The sequence below is a fragment of the Spodoptera frugiperda genome, chromosome 2 (genome assembly GCF_023101765.2).
Source record: "Spodoptera frugiperda isolate SF20-4 chromosome 2, AGI-APGP_CSIRO_Sfru_2.0, whole genome shotgun sequence".
NCBI classification, from domain to species: Eukaryota; Metazoa; Arthropoda; class Insecta; order Lepidoptera; family Noctuidae; genus Spodoptera; species Spodoptera frugiperda.
The window spans coordinates 3,303,922-3,329,414 of NC_064213.1; the positions used below are offsets into that span (position 1 = coordinate 3,303,922).

At 37.1% G+C, this 25,493-nt stretch overlaps 1 protein-coding gene and 1 long non-coding RNA gene across 2 annotated transcripts in view; one reads left to right on the forward strand and one right to left on the reverse strand.

The window, feature by feature from the left end:
- The window catches only part of LOC118269079 (tyrosine-protein kinase receptor torso), a 155,523-nt gene that overhangs the window by 103,966 nt on the left and 26,064 nt on the right, over positions 1–25,493 (reverse strand). The gene's annotated exons all lie outside the window — the stretch shown is intronic.
- Positions 22,354–24,092, forward strand: LOC126912147 (uncharacterized). Its single transcript, XR_007706790.1, has 2 exons — positions 22,354–23,626; positions 23,913–24,092. It is a non-coding gene; the product is annotated as an uncharacterized LOC126912147 (long non-coding RNA).

Here is a 25,493-nt window from a genome sequence, read left to right on the forward strand (position 1 = left end):
CGGACAGACAGACAGACTTGACGAATGGGTTCCGTTTTTTGCCATTTGGCTACAGAACCCTAAAAATCACGGTATACTCACGGCTACTTAGTAGGCTGGGCAATGTCGCCAAAGTGGGAGAAGTCATTGGATGCCCCCTCTAAAAACAAGATAGTTACAAAATTGTGAATAAATACACCGTGTCCCGTAATGGAGATCCTACTATTATTATAAATGCGCAAAAACTACTGAAGGTATCACGATGAAAGAATGGAGGGATGGATTATGATGTTGAATAACACATAGACTACTTTTTACTCTACAGGAACGCGGACGAAGCCACTGACAGAAGTTAGTATATTAGAAACTTATATTATAGCTAGTATATTAGATATTGGTTACATTTTTAAAACGGTGAAGTAGTATTAAGCAAGTAAGACGTCAATCCGATACTTTCAGTTCATGACTATCTTTAAAAAGAATGCCCCTAAGCTGTAGTACATAGTAATTTATAGACTTAACCCAATATGTATAGTTATGGATAGAAATGTTCTACAATGTAATAGATAGAAATAGAAAGTACTTTCAAAATATTTAATTAAGATTCTGACTTGGTGGAAATGGGACCCTCTCGGGAGTATAACCTCTCGAAAATCGGTCCACAAATGGCGGAGTAATTCGGTAAACAAATAAATAAAATAATAATAATAAAAATCCGAATATAGTACCTCCTCCTTTTTTTAAGTCGGTAAAAATCTTCATCAATTTAATAGAGAGTACATTTAAAATATTTAATACCATTTTTTGTTAGTGATCATTAATCAGCATGTTTTTTTTAGAGGAGTAGCTATTTAGTCTGTCTTGTTCGTGACTGTTGTTTTGATCCTTTTTTATTCAGACCTTTCGAACTAATTTACCTACATGTAATAATCATATTTTAACTAGACATTTTTTTGTTCGCCTATTATTTCTTTGGCTATATTAGATAATTATAATGCAGTGGCGCATACTATCTTAGATAATTGCAATGCAATGCGTAGCGTGCCTCGACTGGGTTTCGTATAAAAATATGTCTGAGGGCCTTCTATTTTTCTTTATTCTTTGTTGAGGGGAGAAAATCATCCAATGGCTTTTCCCGCCTTGTCTTTTAAGGCTTAAAGAGGGGACTTACAGATACCATAACAGTGACCCCATGTTTAGGGGTTTTACGATGACGTTCCCCTAAAGTTATTGCCAACTTTAGAACGCTGAAAAAAGCTGCTTTAAAGAATTCATTACTTGGACTTATCATTTCTGAAATGAAATAATGTATTAAGAAGCTTTTATATCACGCTAGCGAGCCCCGCAGCCCGGGGACACTGTATAATTGATACAACAGAGACGGCGTTCCAGCTGCAATACCAACACATCACTCAAATTTCCCCACTACAAACATATTTCCTCTCTCATAAATCTCATGGCAACCCTACTCAAATTGATTCACACGCCACAACACCGAAATGTCAACGTCCGTACTCCGCTCTTCATAGAATCAAGAATTAATTTTGTCACAATTCGTAAACATGGTTATTATCACCCGAACCACGATCGCGTTCGACAACCCTATTAGGGCTTCATTGAAAATTCTGAATGTGTCACTGTACCTACAGTAAGAAGGTCGTAGGCACAACCATTAATTCAGTCATTTTGCTAAATGTATTTGGTGTTACTTCATATTTCTTTTTCTATTCAACGCTTTTGCTATTGTGTTTAGAGGTCGACGTATGGAGTAAATTGATTGGTGCGTATATCATATATAGAAAGAATTTTGTTATGCTTTAAAAATAACTTTAGCAACGTCACGCCTTTTATCCCCGAAAGGGTCGGTAGAGGTGCACATTATGACACGTAATGCCGCTATACAATGTACACCGACTTTTCACCGCTTGTGTTATAAGTCCCATGTAATAATGTGGTGAGCCTTTTTTTTTTTTTTTTTTTTTTTAGGGTGGAAAATCATCCAATGACTTCTCCCGCCTTGGGCGAGGCGAGAGGGAGTGTCAGACTCTTACTGACTAAAAACCACCCCGTTCCTACTCCTGCCCGTCGAGCCGGAGCCCCGGTAAACCCGCTAGGTTGTCCGCAGCTCCGGATTAGGCATCAGCCCTACTGGGCCCCATCTGTGGTGGTCTGATGGCTCTTTGAGGCGCGCGCAGAACGCGACGCGCCGCACGCACGGGTCTGGTTCTGGTCGGGCGGCGAGCTACCCTTGCTCGTCGTCCGCAGACCCGCACTTACGGTGGCCGGAGATCGTCGCGCGATCCCCGACGCCCGGAGTGTCTCTCGCGACGGCTGGGGCGTGAAGAGGTTCTTTCTCCCGCCCCGCCTCCTCCTTAGCTAGCATCGACTGCTTCCAGAAGGAGGAGACGGCATCCCAGTTCGCTCCGCACCATGGCTTGTATCAGTGACGCGAGAGGGCGCCGTCGCCGACCACATCCCTGAACACGGCGGTGCTCAGCCCACGCAGGGCAGACCGAGCGTATGTTCCACCGTGTCCTCCGGGCGGTCGTCGCAGTGATGACACCCGGGCGTTTTTCAGAAACAGGAACCTACCGAAAGCGGTAAGCACCTGCGTCAGGCGGTAGGTGAGGACGCCAGAGGGTGTGCCTATTGCCATATAGTGGGCACAAGTCCAGACACCGTGCTACCATTGAGAAATTTTCGAAACACCGAAAAAAGCCCAGCAATACTTTACCCGACTCGGGAATCGAACCCGAGACCTCTTGTCCAGCAGTCGCACTTGCGATCCCTCGACCAACGAGGCAGTCAGTGCTTTAATAAAGCGGTTGGCTATTTATTTATTTTTCTCTAAAACTTTAACCCACACTAGGATTTTCTCCAGTGTCGTGGGTTCGTTCGTTTGATTAGTTCGTGAATGAGTATAACAATGCTCAGCTTACATAAAGAAATACGAAACGTTTTTCAATTAACTTCAGAATGAAAGTAAGTAGGTATGTATAAAAATGCGGGTACTAAGCCTTAGCCTAAGGTAAATTAGAACTGAATCTAATATGGGATCTGTACTTGTACTACCGACTTGTTGAGATAAAAAAAGATTCTCATAAATGTTTGTTGTTATACAACAAACATTTTATAAATTTTGTATGTATCTTATATCAAGTTCTTTTTTTGAGTGGGAAAAATCATCCAATGTCTTATCCCGCCTAGGGTGAGGCAAGAGGGAGTGTTAGACTCTTACTGATTGAAAACCACCCCGTTCCTACACCTGCTTTTCGAGCCAGAGCCCCGGAAGCTCGCTAGGCAGTCTGCACCTCCGTACCTGCATGATACGGAGGTGCAGACTAATTTCTAGAAATACATAATATAAGGTAACCTAACCAAATAAGGCCTACCTTATTTTTATTACCGCCTAGCTCGTAGGTTTAAAATGACAATGCGCTGATTATTTCAAAATCTTATATTTATTTATTAAACTTTGTAATAATGGAATCAAAATAGCTTTAGAAACAAAAATTACAGTTTTGTAAACACAAATAACTAAAGTGTCACTTTGGCCTTATTGGGAACCCTATGTCTTAATAAGGCCTCAATAAAAACTATTAAGTATTCAACTTCTTAATTATAATAAAACTTTGTCAATGCTTATAATAAATGTAATGAGACCTTATTAATTAATTTTGGTCATTATACATCAGACTTGACGAGTTTCTCATTATGCAATACCCATGTAACATCTTTGAAGTCATCGGCACCCCAGCATCAGTCAAAACAATGAGAACAACTTCTTGTTCTGTAGCCAATTTAGCGACCGACCTAGCTTTTGAGTAGTCGAACCACTCTTTAGATGGTGCGTACTTCTTGGGAAGTTATATCTGGCTGCAACAGCATACCAGGTAAAACAGGATGAACAGAATTCAAGGTATGAATAAATACTATGAAGAATTTCCCGATATTCATTCACCCCTTTTCTGTGTCTATTCACTCCGTTTACCCCTTTCTACCATTTTAACAGCGTTTTCCATCTTTTGCAAAATCCATTGGCTTTCCTTTTGACATAAGCTGGTGATCCGTTTTCTATGAAATTACTGAAAAACAACTATGCCATAATAAGGCCTACACGTTTTTTTTGTAGGCTTTATTAGGGCATGGCACATAGGTAAACAAAACAACGATTATATGAAATACACCGATATTATAGCTATTTGACTTATGTGAGGAGATGCCAAAATTATAATTGTCATACAGACAAAACACGGCACGTCGTATACTGATAAATATAAAAATACTAACAGTTTACGCTACTCGAATTTTATAAAAACTATAGTGCGCTCCACGTCGTGATTGTTTTTGACTGTAGGTTCCAACATAATCGCGGCACGGGTTGCTTGCTATGCTTAAATTAGTTAAGTTATGTGCATGCACACTTCTACAAACTTTGGCGACCATTTGAAATCGGGAAGAGGGAAATTTTCAAAATAGGCTTTATTGGGGCATAGGCCTTATTTGGTTAGGATAGTATATATCAAGTTCTATGAACATAAAATCAACACTTTGACTAAAAAAAATAATGAAAGTTAGCATATTCCACTCACAAAATCAGTCGAAATAACAGAAAACTTCAATAAAAATTCAACATCGATTCGCTCATCAACGAAAGTGGACACTCGACCGATAAAAAATTGGCAATCTACATTTTAAGTACCGTATCGTCACATTATGGCACGTAATGCCACTGTATAATGTACACCTACATTTTATAATTTGAGTTATAAGTCCCATGTAATGGGGGGTGAGCCTATTGCTATATATTTATCTATTTCTATTTCCGCGGGATTTCACCCCTTCTGCTTGGCTACTATATATCGTAGCGCAATGTTTTATCGCTAAAAACCTTCCTCAATAAATGAGCTATCCAACACAAAAAGAATTATTCAATTTGAACCAGTAGTTCCGAAGATTAGAGCATACGTAAATCATTACAGGGTACTCTAATGCGACAGCTACGACCTTAAACTAAACGTATTACAAGAATTACACTTATAGAGTAACAGTACCAAAATCATAACATTATTAGGTACTCATACAAAGTAAAAATTACATATTATTTCCTTTATACATTACACAATTCCCTTATAATATACTGAGCACAATTCCAGACTCCGTGCTACTACTGAGAAATTTTCAAAAAGCCGATAGCCGACAAAAAGCCGCCTAGTCCAGTAGTCACACGAATTGAACTAGACATCTTTTGCCCAACAGTCACACTAGCGACCACTCGACTTAAGATACAGCATTTCTACATTATAAGTGACAGTAGATAGGTATAAAAGTCGTGACCTCACATCGGACGTTGCACAGCGCTCAAGGAATCTGAGAGGCTCTAGTGAAAGGTGCATACAAGGAGATTCTGATCTCTGGTCGGATGGTGAATGAATACTAAGCATGCCTTCCGGTAAAGAAAGCGAATTTAAGATAAACATGCAAATCTGAATTACAATTGAAGAAAGAAAGAAATTGCTGATGTGAGATTGATTTGAGAAGATTTAAGTGGATTTCGTGGGTTGGGTTTGTTATTAGTTTTTCTGTCTCAAAAAATCACGGACTATGTATCGACTACGTCATCCATGATCTTTGACTATCAAATTCAATACAGATACTAACCGGTAGAAAACGTATATTCAATTAAATTATCTAAAAAATACGGTTTACTTCATTTGTTTATTTATAAAGCAAAACATAGCTTTTATATGACACTGCTACCCTGTGCTGCTACCAGTATAGTTGTACCAGTTAAGTCATTTATAGACTTACTTAGGTATTATAAGTTGGTAATGATTTTGTTCTCTCTAAAAACCCATCAAATACGAGTATATTTTATTTTATCCTTCAATCAACTATTCTTATACTATGAATATCACTTAGTTTAAAGTGGTGCTATTTTGTTATGCTACGAAGATGTACCTAAGCTAAGCTGTGAAACTATGTGAACGTTTTCACTGATACTAAGCTATGTAGTTGTCCGAGGAAGATGCGCAGCTCGAGTTTACAAACGTTTCGATAGTAGGGAAGCCATCCAAAGCACACATACAGGGCACGCATCCATAACACGCATTCGTGGCTGTTGTCTATTTCATTCCCGAGACAAAATTAAATAAGGATGTCACACATCTTTTGTTTACAGTAATAGTTTTATCGATAACCTTCAGTTCAAAGTTTAGTCCCATAAGACCAGAATTTCTTATGTATTATGTATGTATTCAATGTAAGAACATCGACACGAGCCGATTCTTTAATACATTCAACTTATTTATTAAAGAAAATATACGTAGAATTAGAGCTCAAGGGAATTGAAACCTTATTTTAAAGGAGTTTAAATTAAAAATGGAATACTTAAACATTTTCAAAAGCATCTAATTTGTGCTCTGACCTGATTAAAAACTGAAAAGCAAACATCTCAACATTTTTCTTTTACTAAAAAGTTCAAATGATTAATTCCATTAAACTTAGAATTGAAGTATTGCAAAAGTTTTAGAAATACAGTCTTAGAATTACGAAATGTTTAACATTTACTGTTTTGAAGATTTTATTAGCTGTTAGTATTTTAAATCATGCAAATGATTGCCTCGTTAGCCTATTGCCTACCAGTGTTCAGGGTTCAAGATCGTATATATTTTTTTATTTTTATATATTTAATGGGTCGACATTTGGCCGCTATTTCGCCTGATGGTAAGTGACGGCCGGGCGACTCGGGCTTTGAATACACCCTGGTTATACCGAAAAAAAACTCCGGCAAGGAGTTCCACGACACTTCATAGCATGGAAATCAATATGAGATAGATATTTTATAACCATCTCCATCTATTATTAAACACCATAATAAATCAACATTAATTTTCAATCAACAATTTTGTTAATCGATAAACGATTGGCATGTATCGACAACAACACTGAGCCCTTCACGTACCTACTACACCTATTATTACAAAACAATTTCCCGCGAAAATAATTGATATCATTAAAATTTAAAATGGCGTTTTGAGCCTGTGGTAAAGTAAAGCATAACTTTAGTTAACTATCACTACATATACTCGGTGTAACAAAAAGGGGGTATCTGGGGGCACGGTAGTGGCATCTGGGAGCACGGTAGTGCCCCCGCCAAGACGAGGCAAGCGAAGCGCAGCGCAAGGGCACTACCTACCTTTTCTCGAAGCGCTTCGTCGTATTTTTGAACCTTCATAACTTGAGTTTGGGTTATACCAGATAAACAAAATTTTCAGGATATCAGTGGTAGACTTAATAAACCTCTAAAGTTTCAATTGCATAGCTCTTATACTTTAGATTTTATTGATATCTAAAATACCCCGATTTCGTCACTCACTCACTGATGATCAACAAAATTCTTGGTACTTCCTGAAGTCCTATAAAACTGAAATTTCGTATGTAAGCTAGTATTAGTACCCAAACAACAAAAAAATCCTAAAACTTGGAACTTTTACCCCCAACCCCTTAAACTAGGGGGTGAAAGTTTGTTCGAGACTTCCGCAACTTTTGACGCTAGAGGTCTGAATGCGGCCGCGGAGGGGTAAAAATCTGAAATAAGGAAACTTAATTCCCTATTTCCTGCTTGAGATCTGAAAATTATGTAGTTCCTTGAATCATAATTCTGTTCACTCTTGCTATTTCAATTTACTTTCAAAATTGGCGGAATAGTCGACATCGGCTCAATTTGCCATTCGAAAAAAAAAACAAAATGGCATTCTGGCCTTAGGTAAAGTAAAGCATAACTTTAGTAGACAATCACTGCATATATAACCAGCTTTTTGGATGGGGGGAAATCAGGGTGTGGCAAGACGGAATGCCAGACTCTTACTGACTAAAAACCACCTCTATCCTACTCCTGCTGAAGTGCTTATTGGTGCTGCTTCGAGCTAGAGCCCCGGTAACCCGCTGGGTTCCTTTAGTCAGCTAGTCTTACGAAATCCTAAACATGACAATGTTTTTGTGGGATACATCATATCAATTGCACGGTTTCTAGATAACATAACAAATGATACGGGAAGGGTTTTTTAAACTCAAGTTTTTATGGAACGAAGTTATGAATTTTTCCAATACATAAAATTCCAGAAACCGGACATCAAAATTAGGTAGACAGCGGTTTTATTAGAGTTTAAAATTTAGAATGTGTAAATAGGACAGGTGTGTAAAATAAATACAAATCTTTTAAGAGATCGTTAGTATACGCGGTGGACTCACTCGGCGAGTTGATACTATCACGACTTTCCGTCACGAGATCCTGTTTTAAGCAAAAAATGTATTTAAAGTGGATTTTCTGAGATAATCAGAACCTATTGGGAAACTACTGGGCTTAGACAGTTACGGAAAGTTTATACTCATAGCTTCTTCTATCTAGGCTTAAATAACAAAACTGTTCGAAGGAACTAATCTATAAGTGTTGTTTTTATTTATTTGAAGAAGACTGTCCAGTATTGGAAGGAAACGATGACAAAATTAATATTTTGTTCTTTTAGTCTGATTTGTATGATCAGTACAATAATATCATAACAATCAATAGAATATGATTGAAGTGATTGAAGTTACCGAGTCGTGGGAGTGAGGTTACCGGGGGCTCAAAGGGCCTTTCCCAATTCGCGATTCCCCAACAACCCTTAAATTCCTAACTCCCAAACGTCACAGTCTCTCTCGCCTCTGGTGTTTCGGGTGTACATAGGCGGCGGCGATTGATTACCATCAGGTGATCCGTCTGCTCGTTTACCGGCTTATACGATTAAAAAATGTCTCTAAAAATTAGAAGGAAGATCAAGACACTTTATTTGATTAAAAATCTTTCCAATTAGCAGTCGCATTTATGCCAATCAACCAGCAAGCTGTCTCATCATTTGCATTATAAATGATTTCATTAAATTCCATTCGAATGAAGGAGAAAGCACATATTATAGTGTACCTGTCAAAATCTAAAAACCTGCTTAGATACTGAACAGCTGTTTTGCGGTTTTGCTAGTATATGTATAACCTACTTATATAATAAATATAGAAGTTTTTGAGGATGTATGTATGTATGAAAAAGCCCTTATGACTCCATAAATCCTTTTTTTAAGGGGGGGGGGGAGAAATCATCCAATGACTTCTCCCGCCTTGAGCGATGCGAGAGAGGGAGTGTCAGACTTTTACTGAATAAAAACTACGCCGTTCCTACGCCTGGCCATAGTCCGCAGTTCCGGATCAAGCATCAGCCCTACTGAGCCCAGCTGTGGTCGTCTGATAGCTCTGGGTCTGGTTCTGGCCCTTTACAAAAGTAGGGTTTGCCATAATCTTCATCCAGACTATTTTAGACAAAGGAGTTATAGTTTAAAAGGATTAGGTTTACCATAGAACGCTGCGGTCCGGAATTTATTAAATATCATAGTAGTCCTTTAGCCGACTTTGTCATGAAGCAAGTACAAAGAGGAGATGCCATAATGTGATTGTGATATAAAAAAACGGGCCTGCCCAATGGTATTATAAGTGTGGACAAATGGCAACATTTTTTGTAGTATGGGAAATAGAGAGGAACATGGTTTGTGACATCCCGCGCTCCCCGTAAAGCGTCACACATGTTAAAGGGAAATCCAATTATGGCAATCTCCTCTTTGTATTTGATTCATAGTATGTATGTTTGTTACTCTTACTCGTAAGAACAGAGATAAATTATATCCTGGAGTATCATTCTTAGACTACTGTAACACAGTACCGTGAACGAAGCCATTGACAGAAGCTAGTGAATAATGTTACTTTCTTTTTTAATTTGTTAGATATTTTGTGGTATCTGGGCCAGACAGTGTGTGGGATGTTCGAATGCATATTGACTCGAATATTTCCTGTTTGTTTTAGACTAGATATTGTAAACATTTAAACTTTTTATTTTGGGTTATGATACTAGTTTTTGTTTGTGGTTTCACGTTGCTTATTTGATTGTTTATACAAATAATAAGTATCGTATTATACCATCACGTTGTATATTCCTCAAGAGACAGGCGAAGGCAAATAAGTTTTTAATAGTCATATACCAAATTTTGCACGTGATAAATCCAATATTACCTTTTATCCGATCCTCGATAAATGATCATAGGACCTCTTGCTTAGTTATTGCACCTAATACCACTTACACAATTAACGAGTCAGATGATCATTCGGAGCTGCGGACTACCAAGCAGGTTTACCGGAGCTCCGGCTCGAAAAGGAGAAGTAGGAACGGGGTGATTTTTAGTCAGTGAAAGTCTGAAACTCTCTCTCGCCTCGCCCAAGGCGGGAGAAGTCATTGGATGATTTTCCCCCATCATACAACGGTCGTAATTAAGCTCCTATAGGTAAGTTTTTCTACTTTCAAACTTATCACATTATCATAGGGTTAATTTTGGAACACCATACATCACAAACAGTTTTTGAAGTTCACTCAAGATTCACTCAAGTTCTAAACACGAGAACAGTCGAAGACGAATCCACCGACATAGCAACTAACTGTTCTAGTCTATAAATAACCTGAAACTAGTTCTAACGCATAATAATGTTATATCATAGAGTTAATTATGATATTACACCCTGTCCGACCTTGTACCTTCAAAATTAACTCAAAGTTTGTTAACCGGACCATGTTAACGAATGCCAAGGTTGTTAACATGGTACAGCTGCATAACCATTAACTACATTAATTTATGGACCGTTATGGAGAGATTACTTCGAGATTAATGCTTTAGTGTTCAACTCTAGATTGATAGTGTTAATCTTTGCGTGATAATCTTGGTAGTCATGAGTCATAAGTACCTAGAGATTAGCTGATTATAGGCGGTGGTAATTCCTCTAAAATACGGCAGTTGCAATTGTAATGTCTAGCGAGGGGGATTGGGATGCTGTCTCCTCCTCCTGCGAAGCAGTCATGCTAGCTAAGTAGTAGACAGGCCGCCGGATACCGGGGCTCCGGTTTAAAAAGCAGGAGTAGGACTGGGGTGATTTTTAGTCAATAAGAGTCTGACACTCCCTCTCGCCTCGTCTAAAGTGAGAGAAGTAAATGGATGATTTAGCCCGCTCAACAAAAAAATTGTTATGTCTATGGTGATGTTGCAGGCCCATGTGCGATAGGGATTGCTTGACAACGCGGAATCCGTTTAATCGTTTTCCCGCCTTATGTTAATATTTGCATATTAGTGGTACCAAAATGCATATACAAATATGCACCAAGACAGACGACACTGTTTTTGTAGTCTTTTCAATAAAAATGGACGCTAAAATCACAAAGAAATTAGTTTACACAGTATTTAACTAGACTAACAAGAACAATACCATCTTGCAAAGATTAAAACGACTACAAAAAAAAAAAACAAAACAAATAAATGCAATAACTATTGCCTAACTTAGTCACATCTAGGAACGTCCTTAAAAAACTAGACAAGACATATTGCAAAATAGACAATGTAACATCTAGATTAGGCGGTTCATCTTATATTCGTGAGATCAAACGAAGATAACCAAGTCATTCTGTGCCATCACCATGCTTGATACCCCATCTTTAGATTGCGAGCGAGATTTTGACAAAATTGTTACAAAAATCTGATAAATAATATTGCTAATGGCTTAAAGTATGCCAGGTCTTGTGCCTACTGAACTGGTATCTGAAGATTTGCTATCACAAGGATGAGGAGTTACTTCGTAATGGTGCATTGCGTAAAGGACACTTTAGTTTTGTTTTAGTTTTTAGCGGATAGTTTTTATCATAAATACTGTCACAACTAGGATAGGTACAAAGTTACATACAAAGTTAAGTTACAGTTAGTTGTCAGTAATATTTAGTCAAGAGTAGTAAGGGAAGAGTAGTGTAAGGTGGATCGATGGCGAGATGGATCAATAGCTTGGTGTATCGATGACAAGGTGGATCAATGGAAGGTGGATTAATGGCTCAGTGGCCTGCCATTGGAAAGGCCGATGTCCAGCAGTGAACGAGAACAGGTTGATGATGATGATGATGATAATTAATATTTAGTTGTTCATAACAGTGTGTAAAGGTTTATTCTTATCTACAGTGAACTTTCTGCTTTAAACACCATTTCTGTTATTATTCCCTTTTTAAAAAGGGTGCTGAAAAACCGAATTAAATCTTAATCTAAGCACAAACAGACTCCGGTTTATAAAGAGTTCTATTCTTAAACAGAGACAGACACCACTTATTCGCCAATCACAACTGCGATCAGTCAGACAAACGATGTCTACAGTTTTGTTAAACAAGTATTACCTTGTACCTTTAGATAAATAATCTCATAACCGCCGAACCGAATACTCAGACCCCTAAACCCTATTGTTCCCCACAAAAGGCTTTTAGTTCCATAAATAAGACCACAAATAAATCCATCTGAACATTATTCCAGAAGTTTTCATTAATAAAGATATATAATCATCATTTTACTTGCTTTAAATGAATATTATTTTATGAACAACGTCACGTCTTTTATCCCCGTAGGAGTAGGCAGAGGTGCTCATTACGACACGTAATGCCGCTATACAATGTACACCCACTTTTTATCATTTGTGTTATAAGTCCCATTTAATAGGGGGTGAGCCTATTGCATTGGGGTACAATTCCAGACTCCGTGCTACTACCGGAAAAAGCCCAGTAATACTTTGCCTGACCCGGGAATCGAACCCGAGATCCCTTGTCCGGCAGTCGCACTTGCGGCCACTCGACCAACGAGGCAGTCAGAATATTATTTTATTGAGTATATATTTAAATGGTCTGAAAGGGTACTTGACCTATTTATTCTTTGAAAGAAATATTGCCCCAAGGATTATTTTAGGACCGTGAGGTACTTACGTTTGATCATAACGAATTGACATTTCATCTAAATATGTTGTCTTTTCAATGAGGATTCGAGAGCCATTGGTTTATTAGGGAATATTTTCTTGAGACAAATTCAATAGCTGTTTCTTTGCTCAAAGGCATAAGAATTATTCTGAACAACACGGCTTTTTTGACTTTGCAAACAAAACAAAAAGGTTGAAAGTGCGCCGTAAGCGCATGGACCGCGTGCTTACAGCCTTTTTGTATTGACGTTATGAAATATATCATACGGTATCTATATATTAATACGTGATGCAAAAACTTTATATTCATTTTTACGAAAATTGGGCGGACGTAGGAGCATAAAATTTGGTACACTTATAGTTTATATGTAGGAGAAGTGCAGAACGCTAATATTTTTCAATAATAATGCTTATAAAGTACATTAAATCAATAAATAAAACATTACACACACATGCATAGTATCTGATCGTATTTGACAAAACGTCAAAATTGACAGACATTGCGATGATATTCTCACGTCTTATATGAATAGAGTTTTATAAAAGAGTTTGTTTGAGTTTGAGTTAAATAAAAATTATCCTTGAACGTATGTTAAGTGGTACTTATTGTAAATTAAATCGTATATGGTCGAATTTCGGCCACTAGGCGACCACTAGTACTGTTTAATGTTCAAATTGTCATTTATGACAAGTTAATTGTTAGTTTTAAACGGTGCCGTCAAAGTATGACATGACCTAAGGTTTGCTGAATCTTTGTAGTAACTAGTCCCATTTGCACTTTTGTTGGTAGAAATTAGAAACTCAGGAATTGAAGGACTGGTCGGAAATTGAAGAAAATCTTGGTTGGACAGAATGTTGGTACAGTCAAATAACAACCCTATGTTTGGAAAAATAGAGTATATATTTCAATATATATAACTCAAAGGTGACTCTGTATGACATAGTGATCTATCAACGCACAGCCCAAACCACTAGACGGATCGAGCTGAAATTCCGCAAGCAGGTAGATGTTATAACGTAGGTATACGCTAAGAAAGGATTATGATCAATTCTACTCCAAAGAGTATAAAATGTGGGATGAAACTTTTGACAATTTAAAACTGATTGGACTGAGACTTTGCATACTATTATGACGTAGGAATTTGCAAAAAAGGACTTTGAATAATTGCAAGAATAATAATACTTCTTAATGAAGAGAATGAGAGAAGCCGTGGGACACAGGTAATTAAATTAATTTTCAGAACAATAGAAGGAACTGTTGTGGCTTCTAATCGTATTGTGTCGGCAGAATAAATCGATTAGAAATTTTATAATACAGTAATAAGGACGGACTTGGAGGGATTACAAAGAATTGAAAAGATTGGAAAACGATACGACTTTCTTTTGGGAAGTTTTAACGCAAAAAAACCTTACGGTACAGCTGTGGTCGACGAAATAAATAATGAAGCTAAAGCTGATTTTCATTACCATCAATATTAAATGCATTTCTCGTCAAACAGTTAAGTAAGCCGATAACTATAATAATTAATTTTTCATCATCTTCAAAGTTATCATTCCTTTTAGGGCTTCGAAGCCAAATGGCAAAAAACGGAACCCTTATAGATTCGTCATGTCTGTCTGTCCGTCCGTATGATGTCACAGCCATTTATTTCCGAAACTGTTGGGCCTACATAGTTGAAACTTTGTAGGTTGATGTATTCTAGTAACCGGTATTCGAATTTGAATAAAAATAAATCAATTAAAAAAATTAAAGGGTGGTATTCCATACATGGAACTGACGCAAAATTATTTTTGTTTAAGGGACTTGGCAGACTGAACTAAAATTGATTATAACCGACCACATCTTGCTTGAATGGAATGGAGGCTTGTTAATTGATCGATTTCAGTACCTAAGTCTAAAAATAATATTTTTCTCTCTTACAAAAATTAAACTAGATATTAATTATTACAAAAGAAATTACTAGGCTTTAGAAACCAGCCCTAGCTCCTGAAAGAGGCCTAATAAAATTTTATGTAAGCCTCATTATTCAAAATTAAACTTTATTAACAAAGACTTAGGAGTTTCTTTTCTTTAATCTTAATACTTATTGACCTTTCTATTGGAACCGTTCCATGTTTAAGTATCAATTACTTGGATCAATTGAAAATGTACTTCAGTTAAATAATTGACTGTTTTGTGGTTAAAATCATAATATTAGTTGTGGTTTTTTCGGTTTTCCGTAAGAATGTATACTTTGGAATAAGCAATCTTTATAGACAAATAAAAAAACAGACGTATTTCAAAAGCGCTATTGTTAGTTTAGCAAATTGAAAAAACTAGCTTCACCTTTGACATATCCTACAGGTATTAAATCCACACTAAACATTATAAATGTCAAATTTGTTTGTTTGGATGTTTGTCCGTCAATTACGTTGTAACTACTGAACGGATTTTGATAAAATTTGGTAAACAGACAGGATCGTGCCGATAGCAAAAGCTAGTGATTTTTCTTGAAGAGGTGATAAAGTAAGTGTGGGAGAACCATACTACAGCACGAATAGGCCGGCTCGACCGAAGTGATAACACATCCCCCTCATCGGCCTCATCGAAAACCGACGTGAAACAACGCTTGCGTTGTGTGAGTAAGATTACCGGAAGCCCAATCCCCCCCTTTCCATTCATCACAATCCCAAAAGCCCGGCAACGCACTTGTAACGCTTCTAGTGTTTCGGATGACCATTGGCAGCGGCAATAGCTTACGATCAGGTGATCACCATAAAAAAAGTTTATTCGAAAATACAATCGCAATTAAAACTACAAGAGCTAGGTGCAGACATAATAAAAACATAGGCAGACTAAATCGGTCTGTAACCTAAACAAAATGTTGACGATCCCTTTCATTGATCAGAGAATGATAAATGCTCGCCAGTGGTTGTCAACCTTTGAACCGAAGTACACTGATTTATATACTGAAATGTAAAGATTATTTGCCAGTTAGACTTTACAGCTATGGAGCCGACAGGTCTAAAGCTAGATTTACTGACATTTTCCTAGTCTAGACTATCCTAACTATTACTTAAAAGGGAAATAATCCTATATAAGTTAAGTTTACCGGGTCACTGTTGCAATATGAGTTAAAATCGGTGTGCTTACGTACAATAATATTATTCACGAGTTTTATTATTATTTAAACCTTTGGGTGATGCTTTTGGGAGTCTTGACCAAGACATCATGTTCAATAGTTTTTCTACAGTAACTTTTAAATTATGATAATAAGTGAGCGACCTATTAATAATAACCTTATTAAAGCTTATTTTTCTTCTCCTCTTACAATATCTTCTGATTAATTTTGTTACGGGACCTAAGACAGTCATTCATGTCCCTGGGACGCGCCAGACTTCAATGTTCCGGTGTTTTCATGGTTGTATCTACTGTAGATCCTGGTTTACAGGAATTGCAGCGGTATGAGAGGTTGTGGCGGTCTTGTCCCATTAAAAAAATCCTTATGAAAAAGTTGGATTCTCTGTTTTGTCCAGTTAGTAAAAACAAATAGAGGATGTCTATCATTGTCTAGTGTAGTATGTCGGGAATAAACCTAACTGCCACACTCAGAGTAATTTATTTATTTATTTTATTTTACACTTTATGTACATTATACAAAGGAGGACTTAATGCCAATTTGGCATTCTCTACCAGTCAACCTTGGGGTGATGCAGAGAGACAACAGCAGGTGTAACAGCAGGCATATATTGAAATATTAAAAGATAAATAAATTATAATTATATTTATAACGATCATGTTATATATACAATAAATATTACAATATATACATACATACATACATACATACATACATACATACATACATACATACATACATACATACATACATACATACATACATACATACATACATACATACATGTACTATGTGTGTGTTGAGTCTGTCAGCCTCTTCCATATATGCTCACGAAGCCTAAATTTGAAGGACAGTCGACTGGTCGCCGTCCTGACATCCGTAGGCAGCGCATTCCACAGCAAAATGGATTGTATGAAGAAAGAAGAGTGAAGGAAGTCAGTACCATGAGTTGGACATTGTAGAAGAAGATTATTAGAGGAGCGGAGATACTTGCTGTGGTTTGCGCTTATATACTGGAAATAGGAGGATAAATAAGTAGGAGAATTGAGGAAATTGAGAAGGTAGAATAAAGTGGTTAGCGCCCGTTTTCCCTGCGCTGGCGTATGGGCAACCACTTTAGTTGCAATCGAAATGCAGAGACATGGTCGTATTTACGCAGATTGAAGACGAATCGAATGCAGTTATTCAGAAGGCGGTCAAGTTTGTTGAGTAGGTCTGCATTCAGGTCGTAAAAACACACATCAGCATAATCAAAAATGGGGAAAACCAAGGACTGGACAAGCATTATCTTGGCGGAGGACGGAAGAAAGTTCCTTAAGCGATACAGAGACCGCAGCGTTCCAGTAACCCGTTGGCATATACTGGTGACGTGAACACGCCAGGTCAAGTTGCTATCAACGTACAAGCCAAGGTTCTTCACATCACTGCTGAACGGAATGATCGCACCAATAATTTAATGGTTACTTAACCCAGTCCTTAGCAATTGTTTTCGATACAAAATCGTTACTAAGGAATGGTTTAAGTAATCATTAAATGTCTCTGAGTACGACAGTAAGAGAAATATTTAGATTAATTAATTGAATATTAATAATTTAGATGTAAGAATATTTAATAGTATTTCGCGAAACCAATGTCGGCAGAGGCTGAATTAGTTTATTCGTTAGTTACCATGTAATTAAGTCTTAAGTTTGAATCAAATTACATTGAAACTGGCGTAACATATAATTTATTTATTTTATACATTCAAATCAAATTTGAATCAAACTTTAATGCATCCATAGTGAACTTTATTGTACACATACATAAAACACATTTACATTTTAATAGTAGGTATTTGAGTACAATGGGCTGTCTTATCACATACGGCGATTTCTTCCAGACAACCTTTGGATGGATTTTTTTTTAAATGGTCTGGGAATGGGAAGTACATGCACATGCACAATAATGCAAAATGGAGGAAAAAACAATACCAACACAATATCTGATAAAAAAATCATATTGTTAAAAGTTCCTAAATAGATAGATATAAAAAAAACATATTATAATAAATATTACACATATATACGAATTAAAAAACTCTTAAAAAAACAGCACAGAATAGTTGAGAATCTCAGTTTAGTGGATTATAATGTCAAGTGGGCATTATCGTCGATCGGACGGCCATTTGAATGAAAGGTCATAGAGAAAGGCAAAAATCTGGAACACATCGATGTAAGGCATATAATTATCGAGAAATCACGTAGGTTTAAGGTAAGTTGAAGGTTAAAGTGTACCACTCTTAAATATTATATCGATATCGATTATAGAGTCGATAATAGTATCGATAGCATCTCTTATCAATCGATAAAAGAACCTGTTGTTTTCAAATTGAATTATTTTGTAGTGTAGTAGAATTATAGTGGCTCATTCATGGAGTGGTAATCTGTTACAATGCGTGGCACAGATAGATGGGTTATTTAGCAATTGGCTTGAATAAGTGGCTTTCAGAAAACAATCTCAACGAATACATGCAGTTAACTAAAAAAAATCATGGTTTACTCACGTATATTAATGGAGAAAAGCTCTACTAGCTTCGAGTCACAGAGGGACTCTTCATCATGAGCAGCGTGCGCAGATGCGGTGACGTCGCACAACCTACTGCTTTTCTCCATTAATAAACCAGAGTAAACCGTGATTTTTTAAGTTAATTATAAAATATGAAGCAGTATCTATCCAAAACCACATACATAAACCTCAAGAAATCAATAAACCAATTCAAGATAAAAGCATTCAACCACACAAACAAACTCTTGAATCATTAATATATGTATGTATGTGTAATGTATACAAATAACGACGTAACTAACAGAGATTACATAACAAATTATATGATCTAAGTTCATGCGGTCGGCACACAAGTATTGTGAAAACCATAGCGCTCCTTTCACTATCCAATAGCTAATGATACTCAACACCTATTTTAAAAGGCAATCGTTAAAACAAAAACGTTTTTTTGTTGAGGTGATAGAGGGCCATGCTGCGGCACGAACGGGCTGCCTCGACCGGAGAGATACCACGACCTCACAGAAAACCGACGTGAAACAACGCTTGTATTATATTGTGTTTCGTTGTATGAGTGAGAGAGGCGAAAAGCAGGCGTAGGAATGGAATGGTTTTCAGTCATTAAGAGTCTGACACTCCCTCTTTCCGCGCTCAAGGCGGGGAACCTATTAGATGATTTTCTCCCCTCAAAATAAAGCTATACCATTGGCTCGTCATTGTTCTAATTACATTCTTTTGAGCCGAAACTGAAAATATGTAATTATGAACAATGTTCACTTTATTCAAATGTTCGATTTTGTTGATGTACGTATTAATGGTTACCGGATTTCAAAATCCAATTTGAGACATAAGTTCTCCAGAGTGACACTAACGGTCACTCAGTCAATGAGGTAATTCCTTTCACTCTCAATGATGTTTTTTAACACCTATTTTTTAGGTCAAAGATCATTCATAATGTGTTTGACTTGCTAGAGGCGATGCCTCATTAACTCCGAATGAGAGATTATTTATTTTTTAAAGTCGGTTCAATAGCAAGGCTAGTCGACCAAGAAGTCAATTACTACACTTTATTCAACTTCAAAAAACGTTGCCCCACACTAGGATTTTCTTCTGTGTCGTAGGTTCGTTTACAAACATACAGTTTCACATACACATGACGCTTAAACTCGAAACAATAACTTATGGAGCACACATAGAGTTGCTCCATGCGGGAATCAAACACGCCACGCCACAAGTTGCACGGCAGCCAGTTGCCCAGCTACCGACGGATCACCTGATGGTAAGCAATCGCCGCCACCCATGGACACCCGAAACACCAGAGGTGTTACAAGTGCGTTGCCAACCTTTTGGGGTTAAGGAGTTTAAGGGTTGTTGGGGAATCGGGGATTGGGAAGATGGGTAATTGGGCCTCCAGTAACCTCACTCACACAGCGAAACACAACGCAAGCGTTGTTTCACGTCTATTTTTCTGTGAAGCTGTGGCATCATTTCGGTCGAGCCGGCCCATTCGTGGTGAAGCATGGCTCTCCCACACTTTTTAAATAAATCCTACAATGTGTAAATAAAGTATCTGTGGATTGTTAGTGTTTATTTACCTTGTATATAATATAGCCTTTTATATAACAGTTATTAGAACGTGTTCAAAAGAATTTGTGTGAAATCACTAACAAACATTTTTTCAAACGAGATGTAAAACAATTTTTGCCTTATTTCGTTAGAAGTATAATCATATTTACTATTAAATTCTTGTTTACTTTCCTGTACCTACATAGAAAGGAACATTTTTTAGACATTTTGACAGCATTACTTACTTTTATCTCATACTAGCTTCTACTGACGGCTTCGCTTGCGTTTCCCTTAGATAATATCACCTATCACCCAATTCAGCTCATACCCTGTCTGTATACCAAATTTCATTAAAATCCGTTCAGTAGTTTCAGCGTGATTGACGAACAAACATCCAAACATACAAAAAACTTTCACATTTATAAAATTAGTGTGATACCATATTGCTTTCATATTATGAAAATTCATTGTTAACGTAACTTATGTCCGAAAACTCAAACGCTACTCAATTTTAAGACGCTCTCAAAACTAGTTCTGTCCCTATCAATTCTTTATAAAATGACAGAGATAGCACGATATTTAAGTACAACTTAAAATTAAGTAGCATTTCAGTATTCGGGCATTAGACAGTTATTTTCACACTTTTTGCAATGTCCCACTAATTGACCGCAAGGCAGTCTAAAATCTATATATTTCGTCAATATCAATGCCAACTCCAGCAGCTGATTAGCACCAAGTCTTGCTTAATTTTTGAAAATACTATCCTTATTTGTTTTTGATATTAGCTGTGTATACAGGTAACTAAGAATCTTCGTCTAAGATAGATAGTATAGTAAAGTAAGATATATAGATGTAGATGTAGAAGTATAGTAAGATATATAGATAGTCTTAGAATCTATCTTAGTCTAAGATACGATCACTAATGATGCTTTTAAAGCATATTAATTTGCCCGTAAGTTAAAGAAAACCTAATGTTTCCTTTCCTACTCTGTTTTCCTTTTAAGGTACGATGAGGCTGGCATGATCATGTTTGATTAAAAGCCTCGAAATTTAATCAATAAAGATAAAAAAGAGATACGATTACATTCACTGATTAGATTTGTTAATGTAATTTGTTTAAGATGGTTGCAACAATGCAACGTCACGACTTTTATCCCCGAAGGGGTAGGCAGAGGTTCACATTACGGCACGTAATGCCCTCTGCCTCGTCGGTCGAGTGGTCGCAAGCGCGACTGCCGGCAAGGGATCTTGGGTTCTTATAACACAAATGGTGAAAAGTGGTAGTTTAAGACTATTTTTTTTTTATTTTGCAAGAGTTTTTTGTCTTTGGAAGAGGTAACGACCCTCAGGGTTGTCCCCTGAGGGTGGCATAGAGGATATGTTTTCAAAATGAGAGCCTCTGATCTCCTACAAGACAGTACATGACATAACATATAAAAATAAAGACAAGACAATACATGACATGACCCTCAATATTAAAGAAAAAAACGAGGCACAGAGGAGATGCGTTTTTATTTAGCTTTGAGCTTCATCTAATAAAGAGTACGGTACTATGTATAATTTGATTAGACTGCACGGTTGGCGCGGTGGCTGGGCAACTGGCTGCCGTGCAACGCGATTCCCGCACGGAGCAACTCTTTGTCACTCTATTTGCCACCCAGGTGGCATGTGCATGTGAAATTATATGTTTGTTAACGCACCCACGACACAGGACAAAATCCTAATGTAATTACTGCAATAATTTCCATAATTCTGATTTCATTGGCAGGGGAAGAGAAATCACATCACATGATAACAACAGCTTGTCACTGGCCACTGCTGATCAAAATGTTTGTGCATTAACCACTACGCTTACTCAATGCGGGTTGGCAATATCAAATTTATAATTAGAAATTATAAGCCCAGGTTTCCTCACGATGTTTTCCTTCACCGCTTGTCAGTGGTGTCTAAATAATCTTAGAAAGTACACTGGAAAAAGTCACATTAGTATTTTGCCGTTGGTAAGTTTCGAAGAAGTGGGCGTCTCAAACCTCCGGGCCACCACGACTTCCTCCAGGCCACCACGATATTGAAATCACATATTCCGATCAATCAGAAAGTGCTGCTATTCAATTTCTATCAAATGTGTAGACATCCGTGGGAAGGATAGATGCTGACAAAATATTTACCCTTGTTTTCTTTAAGGGGGGAAAATTATCCAATGTCTTCTCAAGCCTTGGGCGAGGCGAGAAAGAGTGTTAGACTCTTACTGACTAAAAACCACACAGTTCCTACTCCTGCTTTGCGATCAGAAGCCCCGGTAACTTGCTGGGCAGTCTGCAGCTCCAAAACATGCATCTTCATCCTACACATTATTGCTACTGCTGACAATTTCAAAACCCGAAAAGCTTAATAATACTTTCGATTTTTCAACACAAACATTAATAAGAATGCTACTACGAGTAAGTGCAAGCATTGTGTCCTTGAGAATCAAACGCCAGTAATGACCTGAACACTTACATTACAACATACTTTAACTAAATCATTTGTTCTGTCTGTTCATAGTGGACTGTTACGACGTATTAGGGGACGCCGGGGCTGAAAGTTCCCGGGGCACGTTGTTCCGACAGTAATAACTTTGTAAAGAAAAGAGATAGCAATACACGTGAAGTGCGTCATTGAAGCAACAGGAGACGCGCCACGCTGGCCGCCATCTTAGTTGCTTCGACGGCGGCGGACGAGTGGCTGTGTGCACCGCGTAGGGATTGCAATCCGGTCCGGCGGATCCGGTAATCCGGCGGATCCGGCGTGTTTTTGGACCTACCGGATCCGGTGAGTCGGCGCCGGATCCGGTGGCGGATCCGGTAAAGCAAAAAATACGCGTATGAAGTAGAAGGAGTAAAAGGAAAACACATTTCGCTGATCTACAGTTACTTGATGGCGATTAGGCCAACCAGTGTTGAGGCAGAAAGGGCCTTTTCTGCCGCAGGTTATATTTGTAGTGCCATCAGAAGCAGACTAAGAGACAGTACAATAAACACTATTTGTTTTCTTAGATCGTTTTTTCAGGCACAGAAATAATTTTCATTTGAATTTTGCATTGCAAAAAATAAATGCTTCTTGTTTTGTTTCTTATGATTATGAACTGAAGTTGTTGATTTTATAAGTACAAATTTAAAAGACTGTTTTGTTATATAACTGTGTAGATTATTAATAAGAGTTTAATAGTATTATTATTACTTAAGTACTTTCAGATACTTACATAAATAGGTACAGCAATAAGTGAGAGTCAGACTGATTACTTTATTATTAAAAATAGTTTCATAATTTGATTTAGTACAAATAGTACTAAAAATTACAATTAATAACAAAAAATATAATTAAAAGTGATTTTATTTTCCATAAATACGTATTTTATTTTCTTTATATACATTATTATCAAAACTAAAAACCACTAAATACTAGGCCCTAAGTAACTTTAAATTCCGGCCGGATCCGGACGGATCCGGCCGGATTAGCATCAATCCGGTGAAATCCGGCCGGATTGAAAATGATACCGGATTGCAATCCCTAGCACCGCGCTATTAGAACACCACGTGAGTAAATTTTTTCGTATTTATACTTTTTGGTCTAATTTCATTTAATATTGCCCGATTTATGTGCATCTTTCCAATTTCAGAGTGGCATTAGTAAGGTATATTATAGCTTAAATGTTTTTTTAATTGAATTTGTGAATTTGCTAGCATGACAGTTTTTATACAAAAATATAATTTGGGGCTACAAGTTCCCTCCCAAAGGGGCTGGTTGTTCCCGGAACAACTTACCCCAACCGATACTAAAATTTTTTATACATTTTTGAGGTATATTTTTCCGTTTTTTTAGGATGGTACGTGCCTACAAACGGAAAACTGAGAGAGGGAAAACATCTGAAACGTTATTACGCCAAGCTGCCAATGCTGTCATACAAGATGGAAGAAAAGTAAAAACGGTAGCCAGAGAATTAGAAATTTGTAAAAAAGATTTATATATATAATATATACTAAATAAATGTAACTATTGAAATTATTTTTTTACTAGCTTCCGCCCGCGACTCCGTCCGCGCGGATGTCGGTCTTCGCGTGGAAGTTTTATTTCTCCATTTTGAGTAACTCTGACAATGACGTCTTATAAATATCTATTGGACCCAAATACGGCGAGGCCCATAATAATTAAGGAATCCCTCAATTGGTCGTTCTGTAGAATAAAACTGAAAAATAAAGATTTTATTTCTACGTATTTTTCCAGGATAAAAAGTATCCTTATGCCCAGGATAATAAGGTATAATTATACCAAGTTTCATCAAAATCGAACCGTTAGTTTTCACGTGATGCATGAACATACAGACAGACAAAAATTAATCACATATTTGGGTTTGGTAACAATCCAGTGCCATTTATTCTTTCAATATTTTCAATGTACAGAATTGACCCTTCTACAGATTTATTATAATATAATATAATATGAATGAATGAATGAGATTGTTATAAACGTAAGAGTAGACAAATATAATCAGAAAGCTTCGAACTGCTTAGCTATCGGGAGTTATTAGTGTTATTGTGAGTCAACCATAAGAGATAGACATTTGCTGTCGTGGAATATTTTTTAAACAATTTTAAGGAGAACATTTTCGTCATACATATTTTCTATGTAGCTATAACCATTAAGGCTGCACACGCGACGGAAACTTAAAAAATGGAGTAAGTTCTCCTGTTTTCCCAACATTTCCCTTCACTGCTCTGCTCCTATTGATCGTAGCGTGATGAAAAGTATACTATAACCTGCCCAGGAGTATGAAGAACAATTGTACCAAGTTTCGTTGAAATCGGTCGAGTGGTTTATGGTCGGTTAAATAGTGGCGGAGATTAATGGTATAAGCATAGAATAGTGTTCGACGTGATTCTTTAATTTGACATAACTTTTTTATTTATGAACCGATTGACATGAAACAAACACTAAATGTAAATTGAAGCATACCACAATATATTCGTGAAAACCGCATCCAACTCGGATCAGCCGTTTCTGAGATTAGCGCGCATAGACACACAGGCAAACAGACAAACAGACAAAAAAAAATTAATTACATTTTTGGGTTCGACATCGACACAACAATAACCCCTGCTATTTTTTTTATTTTTATTTTCAATGTACAGACAGCACTTTTCTACGATTTTATTATATGTACCTATAGATTTTAAATAAACCATACATTATCCTTACACTTAATGTTATATTATCCAAGTGGCACAATTTACCCCACACATGGAACAACTCGCCCCAAAGTGGGGTTGAAAGTTCCCTTCCGAAATTTTGCATAAATATGCCTGTACAAAAAAAGATATTGAGAAACTAGCAGAAATGACTTAACTATTACAGAGACCGATTAAGACTTGTTAATAAAATCAAATATCAAAATTGAAATCTCAT